At 36.1% G+C, this 15,192-nt stretch overlaps 1 long non-coding RNA gene across 1 annotated transcript; it reads left to right on the forward strand.

The window, feature by feature from the left end:
- Positions 1-7,644: 7,644 nt before the first annotated feature.
- Positions 7,645-13,287, forward strand: LOC129051630 (uncharacterized). The gene is made up of 4 exons (XR_008516021.2): positions 7,645-7,778; positions 10,255-10,315; positions 12,671-12,843; positions 13,139-13,287. It is a non-coding gene; the product is annotated as an uncharacterized LOC129051630 (long non-coding RNA).
- Positions 13,288-15,192: the final 1,905 nt, after the last annotated feature.

The following is a 15,192-nucleotide window of genomic DNA, read 5'->3' on the forward strand; positions in this document are numbered from 1 at the left end:
TTTTTTTTTTTAGACAGAGTCTCACACTGTCACCCAGACTGAAGTGCAGTGGCGCGATCTCAGCTCATTGCAACCTCCGCCTCCCGGGTTCAAGCGATTCTCCTGCCTCAGCCTCCCGAATAGCTGGGACTACAGGCACCCACCACCAGCCCCAGCTAATTTTTGTATTTTTAGTAGAGATGGGGTTTCACCATGTTGGCTTGGATGGTCTCGATCTCTTGACCTCGTGATCCGCCTGCCTCAGCCTCCAAAAGTGCTGGGATTACAGGCTTGAGCCACTGCACCCGGCCTACAGTGGGTTTAAAGAATTATAAGATCTGGATCGTTTCTGTTGCTCAATTTCATTCCTTACCACCTTGCCAGCTGTGTCATAGCCACTCTTGTACTCATTCTATGCCTTGCTCTCTCCAATCTATTCTCCACACAGCAATATGAATTACGTCAAGGAATTATCTGTTTAAATCCTAAGACTTCACTTGCTCTGAGAATGGAATGTAATTCCGTTATAACTGTCCATAAGTAGTGTGTCAGCCCAACTTAGCATCCTAACCAGAACATTTTTAAAACTGAAAGGAAGTGTTATCAATATTTAAACCACGACATCAGGCATAAAAGTGAATTTTCCTGAGCATGTTAGGTATATGCTTTTCCTGTGCAGCAGGTCATTTTATAAGTTATAGTCATGGTTTACATCTTGTATTCCTATACTGATTACTTCTGGGAGGATCCTAAAACACTATAATTTATTTAATTTCAATGTGTATATTAACTTCCAAACTCTTAATTTCATTTAAATCTTCTTTATTGAACTTCAGATATACTTTCCATTGGTATGTTAAGAATTTAATGGTTCTAAAATCAATTAATATTCTATTGTACTTACGATGTTATAGGCATACTTCTGCTAATTATTTTAATAACCTAACCTTTAGTATCCTAAGTAAGCCTTATGGACTCATGAGAAAATATTTAGGTTGGCTGAACCTTGCAAGCATTAAAAAAAAAAAAGCAGTTTCTGGTTATCTGACGAATGGAAACAGAAGCATTCACAGATAATTGTGCCTAGTACAGCATCTGATGTATAGAATGCGTATGTAATCATCTGGTGACAGGTTTTTGAAACTTGGCTCTACTATGACCACTGGAAATAGGTATGTAAATTATTTCAACCAGACAACATGTAAGCAAGTTTGAATAATTATTTCCTATAAATTAGTTTCAAGGTGAATTACTGAGAAATTTCCACATGTAAAAATGTAGAAAAAACTTTAAAGGTAGCATAGTTCCATATTTTTTTCCAAAAAGAGTGGTTCAATTTCTCTCATCTCGATGCATTTTTTAGCACATGCTCCATTTTTTTCTGTGTTAACTCATTTAAAAAAAAAATGTCACTTACTGTGAAACAAAAGTAAGCACCCAACCACCACCACAAAAAAAAAGTTTATATCATTTTACTGGAGTTTTGAAAGCACTTGTTTATGCAGAATTGTGAGGCTTTGCAGTGGGTAACAATTATCTTCCAAAGTGGGAAAAAACTACTGCATATAAATATATTGCAGCTTAAAATTTCATCTCTTGGATGCTGGTGAAGAAAGAAGTAAAACTAAGGAAACAAATAAGCCAATATTACATCCTGCTGCAGTCCTCTCAGTGGGCTGTATGATATTTCTTCATGAATAAAGATGGAGTAAACCACATTTGTAGCATAATAACAAAAGGTAATTAGTGTCATCTATTCACCACTGTTAGAATTTGACTAGAGCAATTTGATTACGTTTATCACATTCTAAACTTTGAGTAAGTTTTTCAGCTCTGTAATGCAGTTAGTGGTGAAGTGTGCAGAATAAAAGTCAGCTTCCCAGTATGATTGATGAGCAACGACTCAGAGGGATGGAACTGAGAAAAAGGAAAGGAAAAAAAGTGTAAGAAATTGTAATATAGACACTGCCTATTGGTTTTTAAGTAAATCTCATCCAAACCAGTTTGAATCTGCGGCAAAACTTACATAAAAGTAACAGTACTTCTTTCCAAACAAATACAAAATCGAATGTGTGTGTGTGGAAGAAGGTTTCCATGTCCATACAGATGGAAAGGAAATAATATTTAGGACAAATGCATTACTAGACTTTGTTAAAACAGAAAATTAATTTCTCATTTTTAAATTAGAATCATTTAAGATAATATGTTTTAACATATATTAGTAATATATTAATTAAAACATGTAAAGCAAAAAGTCTCCATAGTGTTTAAGATACTAAATTATGAATGAATAAGTGCTATTTCAGTCTCAAATATTAACATTTTCTGGTTAAAAATTCTACTAACTTAGGTATTTTGTGTTTATTTTTAGCTCCCCCACTAGCATACATATAGTTCAGAAATATTTTGTGGATCAACTAAAAGAGTTAGATGTGGAGCTAGTCCCAGGAAAACCAGGAGCTCAGGGTCATTTACAGGAATTCAAAGATAGGAGGACATGGAAAATTTTGACAGGAGAGACATTTGAAGCCGTAAGAGTGTTGGGATAAAGCCACCAAAGCCTAGATAAAGTATGGAATAAACAACAGAGTAAGCAGGGACAGGGGAGAGGTCGCTGACTCTAGAAGAAAAGTAGCCCTGAATCAGAATCAGTAATGAGATTATGGAGATGACCTCCCGCATCAGTTATGTGCCAACACTGTCCCAGGGATGCACTGGAAAGAAACCAGCACCCTGGATTCAAGGGACTTATGATTTCAGGAGAATATACAATAAGCAAAAAAAAAAAAAAAATTAAAAAAAGCACATTTTGTTTTATGAAAGAAGGCAAGGCATGCCACAGAGCTGAAAAAAAACACTAACTTGTTCAAGTTCTCCTTTTTAAGAAGGATTTGTTGAGGCAAACACTGGAATGAACTCAAAAAATTAGGGATGTAGAAATCCAGGAGAAGAGCATTCCAGGCAAAAGAAATAGCCAATGCAAGGACATCAAAAATTCCCTTTGGCCTGCTTTCAGTCAGTCTTGCCTTTCCTGTAGATGACCAATCTTGTGATTGCTATGACCATAGCCAAGTTCTATTTGTTCTTCAATTTCATATAAATGGGATAACATGGCACATTTTCTTTTGTGCCTACCTTCTGCACTATGATAATGTTACAATGATTCATATATATTTTTCAGGGGTGTTGAGTGATATTTAATTGTATGACTATACAGCAAGTTATTCCTTCTAAAATTGAGGGGTATACATAAAAGAACACAAAGCTGCTATGAAAGAAATGTTTGCACAAGTATGACATGAAGCTGCATAACTATACAGATGTTTTGTGGACATTTGTTTTTGTTGCTCATATACACAATGGCCAAACTGCTAGGTCATAAGGAAGGTGCATGTTTAATTTTACAACAAAATGACCGATGGGTTTCAAAAGTGGATGCATGATTTTTATACTCCCAGAAACAATTTATACGTAGCGCCACATCTTCACCAACATTTGATGTTGTCAGTCCTCATATATGTGTGTATGTGTGTGTGTATACTACATACACACTGTGTTTACATTAATAAACACTTTTTTAAAGTATGTTTAGGTTCACAGAAAAACTGAATGGAAATAACAGCAATTTCCCATACACACCCATCCCCCAAAACACACACAATCTCCCCCACTATCCACATCCTGAACCTTGATGGCACATTTGTGGCAACTCATGAAACAACATTGACACATCATTATCACCCAAAGTCCTTCATGTACCTTAGAGTTTGCTCTTCGTGATCTACATTCTATGGATTTTGGCAAAGGTATAATGACATGTATCAACCACTGTAGTTACAAACAGAATAGTTTCACTGCCCTAAAATCCTTTGTGCTTCACCTGTTCATCTCTCCCTCCCCATTAATTCCTTGCAAACACTGATCCTCCTACTGTCTCCGTAGTTTTACCTTTTCCAGAATACCATATAATTAAAATCATTCAGTAGATTTTCAGATCGGCTTATTTTACCCAGGAACATGCACTTGATGTTCTTCTATGTGTTTTCGTAGCTGGTAGCTAATTTCTTTTTATCACTAATATTTGATTGCATGAATGTGCCACAGTTTGGTTTTCCATTCACCTTTTCAAGGACATCTTGATTGTTACCACATTTAGGCAGTTATGAATAAAGTTGATATAAATATCTATATATAGATTTTTGCCTGGACATACGTTTTCAGTTTATTTAGGAATATAGAAAAGAGTGTGAATTCTGGTCATATCATAAGGGTATGTTTAGTTTTATAAATAACTGCATAAATGTCCTCCAAGGTGGTTGTGCTATTTGTAGTCAATGAGAGTCCTGTTGCTCCATATCCTTGCCAGCATATGGTAGTGTCAGTGTTTTGGATTTTGGCCATTCTAATAGGTGAGTAATCATATCCCACTGTCACTTTAATTTGCAATTCCCTAATGACATATGATGTTGAACATATTTTCATATGCTTACTTACTATCTATATATCTTCATTGGTGAGGTGTCTATCCAGGTCTTTTGCCATTTAACTGTGTTGTTTGTCTTCTTCTTGTTTAGTTTTAAGTGATCTTTGTATGTTTTGGATGATGGTCCTTTCTTAGATGTGTCTTTTGCAATGATATTCTCTCAATCTGTGGCTCATCTTCTAATTCACTAGACATTGTCTTTCACAGGGCAGAAGATTTAATTTTAATAAAGTCCCACTTATCAATTGTTTCTTTCATAGATCATACCCTTTGTGTTGTATCTAAAAAGCCAAAATCATACATAAAATACCCAGGTTTTCTTTTATGTTATCTTCACAAGTTTTAGAGTTTTGCATACTGTATTTCTGTTTATGATTTATTTTGAGTTAATTTTTGTGAAAGGAGTAAGTTCTGGGTCCAGATTCATTTTTTTTCCTTGTGGATATTCAGTTGTCCCAGCACCATTTGGAAAAAAGTCTTCTTTTACTCTATGTATTCCCTTTGCTTATTTGTCAGTCAGTTGACTGTATTTATGCAGGTCTATGTCTGGGCTCCCTATTCTGTTCCATTGATCTATTTGTCTGTTGTTTTGCCAACACCATACTGTCTTGATTATTTAAGCATTCTAGTAGGTCTTGAGGTCATGTAGTTTCAGGCCTCTGACTTTGTTTTTCTTCTTTTCTTCTTCAATATTGAATTGGCTATTCTGGGTCTTTTTTTTTTTTTTTTTTTTTTTGAGGTGGAGTCTCGCTCTGTCGCCCAGGCTGGAGTACAGTGGTGTGATCTCAGGTCACTGCAAGCTCCGCCTCCCAGGTTCACACCATTCTCCTGCCTCAGCCTCCTGAGTAGCTGAGACTACAGGCGCCCGCCACCACGCCCGGCTAATTATTGATATTTTGAGTAGAGACAGGGTTTCACCGTGTTAGCCAGGATGGTCTCGATCTCCTGACCTCATGATTCACCTGCCTCGGCCTCCTCAAGTGCTGGGATTACAGGAGTGAGCCACCGTGCCTGGCCCATTCTGGGTCCTTTATCTTTCCATACAAACATTAGAATCAGTTTGTTGATATACAAAATAATAATAATAATAACCTACTGGTGTTTAATTGGGATTGTGTTTAATGTATAGATACAGTTGGGAAAATCTGACCTCTTGACCTTATTGAGTCTTTCTGTCTATGAAAATTGAGTATTTCATTTATTTATTTGCTCCCTTCAATCAGATTTTGTAATTTACCTCAGATACATCTTGTACATATTTTGTTAGATCTACACAAAGGGGTTTCATTTTATTAGGTGCTAATGTCAATGTTAATGCCTTTTTAACTTTAAATTTTACTTCTTCATTTTTGGTGTATAGGAAAGTGATTGACTCTCACATATTAATCTTTGTATAACTGCTACAGCATTTCTATAATTGTTTAATAGTTCCAGGAGTTTCTCTTTGGCCAATTCTTTTGGATTTTCTATGTACGGAATATTTTTACCTGAGAACAAAGACAGTTTTATTTCTTCCTTTCCTATCTGTATATCATTAATTTCCTTGTCTCTTCTTACTGTATTATCTAGGGATTATTTCCCGCCATTCCAAGTTTGCTTAAACTTTGAATGCGTGTGTATGTAAATGAGTGTCGAATTTTGTCAAATGTTTTTCCGCATGTAATGACATGATCTTATGGTTGTTCTTGAAACTGTTGATGTAAAGGCTTAAACCAATTGACTTTTGAATGCTGAAAAAGCTTTGAATACCTGGGATAAGTCCCATTGGCTGTGGTGTATAGTTATTTTTATACATTGTTGGATTCAACTTGCTAATATCTTATTGATAATTTTACATTTATATTTATGATATATATTGATCTGTAATTTTATTTTCTTGTAATGAGTTTGTTTGGTTTTGGTATTGGGGTAATGCTGGCCTCATAAAATGAGTTAGAAAGTATTTCCTCTGTTTCATCTTCTGTAAAAGATTGTAAAAAAATGGTATAATTTCTTCTTTAAATGTTTGGGGAAATTCACTGGTGAACTGATCTGGGCATTGTGTTTTATGTTTTGGAAAGTTATTAACAACTGATTCAAATTCTTTTATAGATTGGTCTCTTCATAGTATCTTTTTCTTCTTATATGAATTTAGGTAGATTGTGTCTTTGAAGGAATGAGTCCATTTCATCTAGGTTATAAAATTTGTGAGTGTAAAGTTGTTCCCAATATTTATTTATTATCCTCTTCATGTTCATGGGATCCATAGTGAGACCCTTCTTTCATTTCTGATATTAGGAATTTGTATCTTCTCTCTTTTTGTCTTAGCTAGCATGGCTAGATGGTTATAAATTTTATATATTTTTGGGAAAATTAGCTTTTAGTTATGCTGATTTTCTCTATTGACGTCCTATTTTCAATTTTACTGATCTGTGCTCTAATTCTTGTTTTCTGCTTACATTGGACTTAATTTGCTCTTCTTGAAAGTGTTTTTAATTCTTGCTATTCTAGTTGATATGAAGTGGTATCTCACAATGATTTTAATCTTTATTTCCCTCATAACGAATGGGGTTTAACCTTCTTTTAATATATACATTCTCATTTGTGATGTGTCTCTTTAAATATTTTTGTTTTCTGGTGGCAGATTGTTTACATTTTTGTTGTTAATTTGTAGCAGTTATTGATATATCCTAGATGCAATATCTTCAAGATATGTTTGGTGAAATTTACTTAGAATCTCTAGTTTGGTTGTTAATTTTCTTATTTATGTATATTGAAGAATAAAGATTATAAATTTGGATCAATTCTAAGTTATCATTTTTTATGATATTTTTTCATGGCATGTAAAGAAGTCTTTTCCTACCCCCAAATCATAAATACATATTTTTCTATGCTTCCTAGAAATGTAATAGGTCTATTACATGTATAGGTCTATTATACATACAGTAATTTTTTATATTATATGAAGTTATGTTCGAGGTTTATTTTTTATACATGTATTCAGTCGTTGCAGCATTATGTTTCCAATTACATTTCCTCATCTTCAAAAATTAATTAACTGATACACGTGGAAGAGTCATAGCAGAAGTGCCACGATTCCACTTTCTTGGCCACGTTGCTAACATGTTAGCAACTTCCTGTTTCTCTTGTTTAGAATACTCACTCTCAGAACCCTGAGCTGTCATAGAAGCAGCCCAGGAACTTTGGTGACCAAGCATGTGGGAAGGGAGAGTGGCCCATCTGAGCCCAGCCAACTGACATTTCTAAACAGGCACTAGGCTTGTGAACGAAGCCATCTTGGAGCCTGCAAATCCAGCCTCAAGCTGCATACCATCAAGTATGCACCACTTTGTGGTGACAAAACATGGGGCAGAATTGCTCACCTGGTCCCTAGCCAAATTTCTGGACTACATATTAGTGAAATAGAATCAGCTTTGTTTGTTTTAAGTCACTAACATTCAAAGTAGTTTGTAATGCAACAGTAGACAACCTGAATATAATTTGGTGCTTAGAATTTAGGTGCTGATGTAAGACATGCAGCTTTGGCATTTGGATTGGAAAACAGAAGTTAAAAGGATACAAGAAAACTGTGTGTGAATAACAATTATTTTAGGCTACAGATAAGGAAAACCTAGTTTTGCGCTGACAGAATAATCAGCAAAAATTCACCCTACGTAATGTGAAAAATACAAAGTACACCCAATGAATTCATGGGCCCCACTAGGGAAATTCCAGAAAGCAGCATGTGGCTTCTACTAACTGCCTAAGAAAATATGAAGATAGGGAGATAAATTAGAAAATCACCATTTAACAATGACCCTTGTAATCATAGATTGAGACAAGAATCATCAGTGATGCTAAAAGTGATGATTGAGAGTTTGATTAGATTCAGAACAATTTCATATTTTAAAAATATCTCCACACAAAATACATACTACAGGCACATCATTATTATGTAATACTTTCAACATTATTGTTAATATATTCTTTACAGTGAAAAAATATCAGACACCATCTTAAATGACATTATTCTAACTCCCTGGGATAAATCCATATTGTATGCCTCCCAATACCATGCACTGAGAGGACTGCATTATTATGTTTGTGGTTTTATGGCTTAAGTGCATTAAGTCATGAATTATCACCAAAACCCTGCAATGTATCTTGGACCTAAAAATGATATTTTTGAGTAAATTGGTGAAATAAGTTGGGTTCTGTGTATTAAATGGTAATAGGGGAGTAATATTCCTTTACTGAAGTTAAAGTTGACCTCTGAATAGAAATAGAACGTCCTTGTTCTTATACACACTAATGTATTGAGAGAAAAGGGGTAACTCATCAGCAAGTTACATGCAAGTTATAAAGCAGCTGTGTATGCTATTTCTGCAACTTTTCTGCATATTTAAAAGTAGTTAAAAATTAAAACCTTATCAAAAAGAGAAATAATAGTTCTGGCTAGAAGATTGTTGGCACAGAGATGGAGAAACTCTGGATCTATATGTGTTAATTTTTGTAGACTTTGTTTTTCTCTAATAATAACCGTCTAGAGTATTTTTCATTCAGTCAGCAGTTGTGGACCTCTGTAGAGTTCAGTTAAGACCTGTAATCTCCCAGTGTTGCTAATTAAAAATATCAATAACAAAATGCCACATTTTAATATACATTTGCTGATATAACCTCTAGAATACTCAGAGTTGGATTTTGACTTAACTAGGAATCCTGGAGCTGTGAGATAATGTGGAAAATACATACATTTTTAATATGTGCTATTTACCTTGATTCTGTAAGGCCTGATTTTCAATACTGAAGGATCATCTTTATTGACAGAAATCTGAATTCAAGGGACATGGAGGATGCCTATCTAAATCATTTTACTTAGATTATTAGGAGTGAGAGATTTTTATTTATCATCAATTTCTCATAACTGCTTTAATTTCTAGTACCAGGTGTTCTAGACGTATTTTGTGTTTTTCCAACCAAAGCCTAAGGATAAGCCATTTCTTCAAATAGATCTGGTTCTTTTTGTAGGGGATGGTACTTATAAACCAAGATTTGGATGGTAATTATACCCATTATTTCTAGGGTTTTATTGTTTCTAGCTGCCCTAAGCTGACTTTGTTAAGAAACACAAATATAAATATGCGAATACATATACATATAAACAGAAAAATGCATCTAGGTAATTGTATATGTATAGACTAGATACAATCCAAATCTAGTTTAAACACCCTGAGTGTGGACTAATACCTCCAACTAAAATCCAACACAACGCTACAGAAAATAAGCCTTTCTCATTTTCATATTTATACCTGTTTTTTCCAACTGTGAGAAGACTGGCATGAATTATTCTCAAATGCACTTACTTGTGTTTTCCACCTCCTCTGAATTTAACTAAACTTCCAGCTGTGCCAATCTAAAACTTGGCCCTGAATAAGGAAAAGGGGGAGGGTAATGTGAAACAGAATAGAAAACGTAGAATAGATGAAACTGAAAAGAGAATGGATCTAAAACACGGTCCGGAAGACTGTGAAGAGCGGAGACTCGAGTCAAATGCCTTTATACTAGAGATCACACAGTATTCCCAATGTTGCCTCTAACGCCGAGTATGTCATAAGGAACGCACTTTATTTCTCTGGACTTCGTTTTCCCCATTTGCACATTGAGGAATATGAACTGGAAGACAATTCAGGTCTTGTTTTGCTATAAGAATCTAAGCTTGGGCATTTTATTTTAACCACATCTGTCTAAGTGTGTAAAACTAAACACGACAGAATGTCCATTAATTCTGTAAATATTTTCAAATTTGACATTAGTGTCCTCTGGTTTTCCTAATTATTCTTCCGTGATGGAAAGCAGAAAACACTTCGATGAAAGGTAAGATTTAAATTTAAAATTGAACTGGACTAGCCTGGATTTTATTACATGAATGTACCTTTTTCTGGGATATCTTAAGGAGAGATGCAGAAAAGCAGGGATGAAGGCAATTTGAACATTGCAAGGCCTTTAATTCAATGAGCTCATTTCCTCCTGATATTTGGCTGTGGCTTCTACCTAACCATTTGCACATCTCTTCATGAAACAGCAGCCATAATACATGATATAGAATACGACCATGGCAAAGTGGAGCTATTCGTAATGGCAAAGAACACCTGCATTCAATCTTTTCTCATCTCATATATTTATATATATTATCTAATCCACATTTAAGTATACATATTTTAAGTCATTTTACAAGCTCTTTGACTTCAGCATTAAAGGAGTATTCTAATTGACAGTGATCAAAAACACCTAAGATCTCCTTTACATAAGATACCAAGCTTCAGGTGCACAAAGCTTATAAAATAAATGCATTTAATCTTTAAAAAATAATAATTTCTGCTCTTGCAAGAAGTCCAAGTGTGTTGATAACGAAGAAATGAGGGGCTTACACAGTTCAAACAGACACACATGCAAAGTAAATCCTGCTGAGAGTATCTAGAAAAATGCAAATGGCGACGGAAGATGATTTCATTTTCACTCTCTTAGACCCATCTTTTAATAAGCCGGTCTTTCTTCTTGCCAACCACAAGGGTAAGAGAAACATTATTCTTTTCAGCCATTCCCACTATACTTTCTCAGACCATTTAGAAAATAGCTCTATGGGGAACTTACACAATAATGCTCTAGTGCTTGAAGAGAGACATTTGCCAGTGCTGGCATTTCTGGGCATGATATCAAATTGCATTGTGTTGGTGGGCACAGAAGCTTTCTCCAGCCGACAGCGGTAGTAAATCATGATGCCTGCCCAGAGAAGTAAATCTTTGGAAATATTTTGAACTGTGTCAGGTGCTTTTCTGAAATCTTTGTCGCATTACAGTAATGAGAGCACTAAAAATCAGGTATACATACACACACATTTTTATATAAAATATCAGCCAATCATCTGTTTAGAGGGTCCACAAGTCCTGTGTTTACAAAATGAGGCAGACTTATCCCAAAGGTTTAAAATGTTTCCTTTACAAAGGAATAAACATTCCGTGGCTTTGCTGGTTATGACAACTACAAAATTTCTACAAACTAGCCTATCTTCTCTGTTTTGCTATTTTGTTATGTTAATCGATATCAGTGGAGACAAAAACGTCAACCATACCTCAAAAATAATCATGGCAATATATAATCTAGGTATATGCATATTTACGCAGAATATATGTGATTTTTATGGTTGTTGTTTGTTTCTATATCTGATAGCATTTATATTATCCATTGCATATTTAGCATTTATATTATACATTGCATATTTATTGAGCATCTATTAAATGTTAATTGATCCAGGAAATTTTCAAGCTATGCTATGTAAAGTTTCCTTCTTCAAACATCATAAATTGTAAGCATTAAAATTAGGTATATAATGTTAACTCACGGCATGAATAACTTATTACAAATATGAAATTATCAAGAGAAGTAAAATTTTTATAAACATTCTTAGGTCTCAAAGCCCATTTTTAGAAATGGAAATAACATGATTTAGTTCTCATTTCACGTCAGAGATGCAGAGCTAGAAAGAGCATTGTATTCACACTTATGGCAAGAAAAATGCTGGCCAAACTATAAACTTACAACTTCTCTGAGCCTATTGGAGTGCTAATGTCTCAAGACAAATTACTAGGGTAATTTTTGGAGAAAGATAGGTAGTTACAGAGAAAAGTAAGTATAAATTTGGTTACTTGGGACAAATTTTGACAGATCTTGTATGTTATAGATTGAATTTTGTACCCAAGAAATCCATATATTGAAGCCACAAGTCCCAGCAACTCAGAATATACATTTATTTGGAAAGACAGTAATTTTTTTTTTTTTTTTTTTGAGACGGAGTCTCGCTCTGTCACCCAGGCTGGAGTGCAGTGGCACGATCTTGGCTCACTGCAAGCTTTACCTCCCGGGTTCACGCCATTCTCCTGCCTTAGCCTCCTGAGTAGCTGGGACTACAGGCGCCCACCACCACGCCTGGCTAATTTTTTGTATTTTTTAGTAGAGACGGGGTTTCACTGTATTAGCCAGGATGGTCTCAATCTCCTGACCTCTTGATCTGCCCACCTCGGCCTCCCAAAGTGCTGGGATTATAGGCAGGAGCCACCTTGCCTGGCCATATATATGATTATTTAAGATGAGGTCATAATGGAGTAAAGTGGACCCCTAATCTGTATGAATTGTGTTCTTATAAAAATAAAACTAATTTGAGCACACACACAGGAGAATACCATGTGAAGATTGAGGGGTATGCTGTCACAAGCCAAAGACCTCCAAAGATTTCCAGCAAACCACCAGAATCTCAGAGAAGAGTATGGAACACACATTTCCTGGAGATCCTCGTATAAAAACAATTCCAAAGACACCTTGCTGTCAGACTTCTGGCCTGCAGAACTGTAAGAAAATGTCTGCTGTTATAATGACCCGATCTGTGAGTTTTGTTTTGTTTTGTTTTTTGTCCCTTTGCTTTTTTCTGCAGCTGAGGTAAACTAGTACACAATATGCTATCATCTGAATGCTCCCCAAATTCATGTGTTGAAACTTAATATTTGCTCTAGTGGTATTAAGAGGTGGAGTCTTTGGGGAAGTGATTAGGTCATTAGCCTCTGCTTTATGAAAGGGTTTGTGCCATATACAACTCACTTTAGCACCTTTTGTCCCTTTTGTCCTTCGCATCTTCTGCCATGTGAGGACAAAGCACTTGTTCCTTTGGCCCCTCTGCCTTCCATTGGAAGAAGACAGCATTGATGGAGCAGGCTCTCACCAGACCACAGACATGCCGTGCCTTGGTCTTGGACTTCCCAGCCTTCAGAACCTTGAGAAATAAATTTCTGGTCTTTAAAAACTGTTTAGCCTCAGGTATTTTGTTATAGCAGAGCAAATGGACAAATTGCTGTATGCCAAATGTGGGGTAGTGTGAGAGTGTGAACCTCCTGGGATTCGTGGGTACCAAAGTGTTCTCGTGATCATGCAGCCCTTTCCACCATGAGTACAAACAGCAGCTCACTAAGACGGTTCTCGACAAAAGTGCTTGAGGGGAGGACACTGTGGAAAACTTCTCTGAGTGTTGGGCAGGACGAGAGGGGGAGAAAAGCAGCCCCTGTTGAAACTTCTCCCAAGATCCATGTGCTCTTTTCCATTCACAAAAAAAGAGAAAATTTGTAACAATAAAAACTGCTGCCTTTAGGCATGAGTGGAAACTCACCGGGGCTGGTGGAAGGGGATAGGAAGATCAAAACTTCACACCCGGAAGACGGGCAGGAATACGTGCTAGGCCCAACACTGAAGCTGGAGTATGAAGACGAGCATTTGGGAAGCTGACACACCTGAGAACCAATACACACACTTGAGAACCCAGGTAGACACACACACACACACACCCTCCTGAGACCCAGGTATGCAATGGCTGCCTAAGACTGAGCCTTAATCAGAAAATCAGAGAATGACCTCTGTCCCCAGCCCACATCACCACAGTCAGAAGATTTTGAAGAGACACATTCTCTCTGGACAGTAGTGCACAGGCTGACGGGGGTGGGAGGAACAGCTAAGTGGGGAGAAGAAATTGAAAGAAAGAAACTCTCCGGAAAAACCAGGCCAGACAGTACCACTTAAAAACAATGCATCATTGGAAAAATACGACATTCAATGCCTGTGGCCAATCTAATGATAACCTCATTCCCAGCACAACTTCTGACTATATTAACACAAACCCCTACACTAAAGCGATACCCAATAAGAAAATATATTCACTTCACTACCTGCTCTCCTGTGCTTTTCTGGCTTTCAATAACAACCAAAAACAACAACAACAACAACAACAACAAAAGCCCACCAAAAGGCAAAAACAATCTAAAGAGACAAAGCAATGATCAGAATCAGATTCAGATGTGACACAGATGTTGAAACTATCAGGTAGGAAATTCTAAATATTTATAATTAAACCATTAGAAATTCTAATGGACAAGCAAGACATCACCGATTAGATAGGTGATTTCAGCAGAGATAAAGAAACTTTAAGAAAGCATCAAATGGAAATGCTAGAAAGTATAGAGTAATGGAAATGAAGTGTTCCTTTGAGGGATTATTTAGCAAGTTTGACAATATAAAAGACTCAGTGAATTTGAAAGTAAGTCAGTAGAAATCACCCAAACTGAAATTGAAAGGAAAGAAGGTGGGTAGAGAAATTAGAGGAATTTAAGAAGAGTGGGGTAAAAGTGCTGCGTAACCTGTGCAAAACATCACAGAGAGAAGAGTGAGGAGAGGGAATGAGACAGAAAACATATTTGAAGAAATAATAGTCGAGAACTTCTTAAATTATAACAGACCCCAAAACACATATCCAAGCAGCCTAAAGGAAACCAAGCAGGGTAAATACCAAAAACAAAAAATGCAAAAACCAAACACACATATACGAACAAACATCCACACAGGCATATACTATGCAAAGTGCTGACAAAGAGTGACTTTACTGTACAGAAACCCGACAGCACTTAGCCAGGTGATTAAGGTGAACGTTGGCTGTAAAAGTCTTGGTGATATCATGTACCCTGTGATCTGACACGATAAGAAGAGTACTTCACCTCTAACGTATTTATCACCAAAACCCATAACTCCAGGTTAATCATTAGACAACATCGGATACTCCTATATTAAGAAATATCTTACACAAATCACAGACCACAACTTTTCAGAAGTCCCAATATCATGGAAGACAAGGAAAAACTGAGAAACTGCCACAAATTAGA

This window comes from Pongo abelii, chromosome 17 (assembly GCF_028885655.2).
Source record: "Pongo abelii isolate AG06213 chromosome 17, NHGRI_mPonAbe1-v2.0_pri, whole genome shotgun sequence".
Taxonomy (NCBI): Eukaryota; Metazoa; Chordata; class Mammalia; order Primates; family Hominidae; genus Pongo; species Pongo abelii.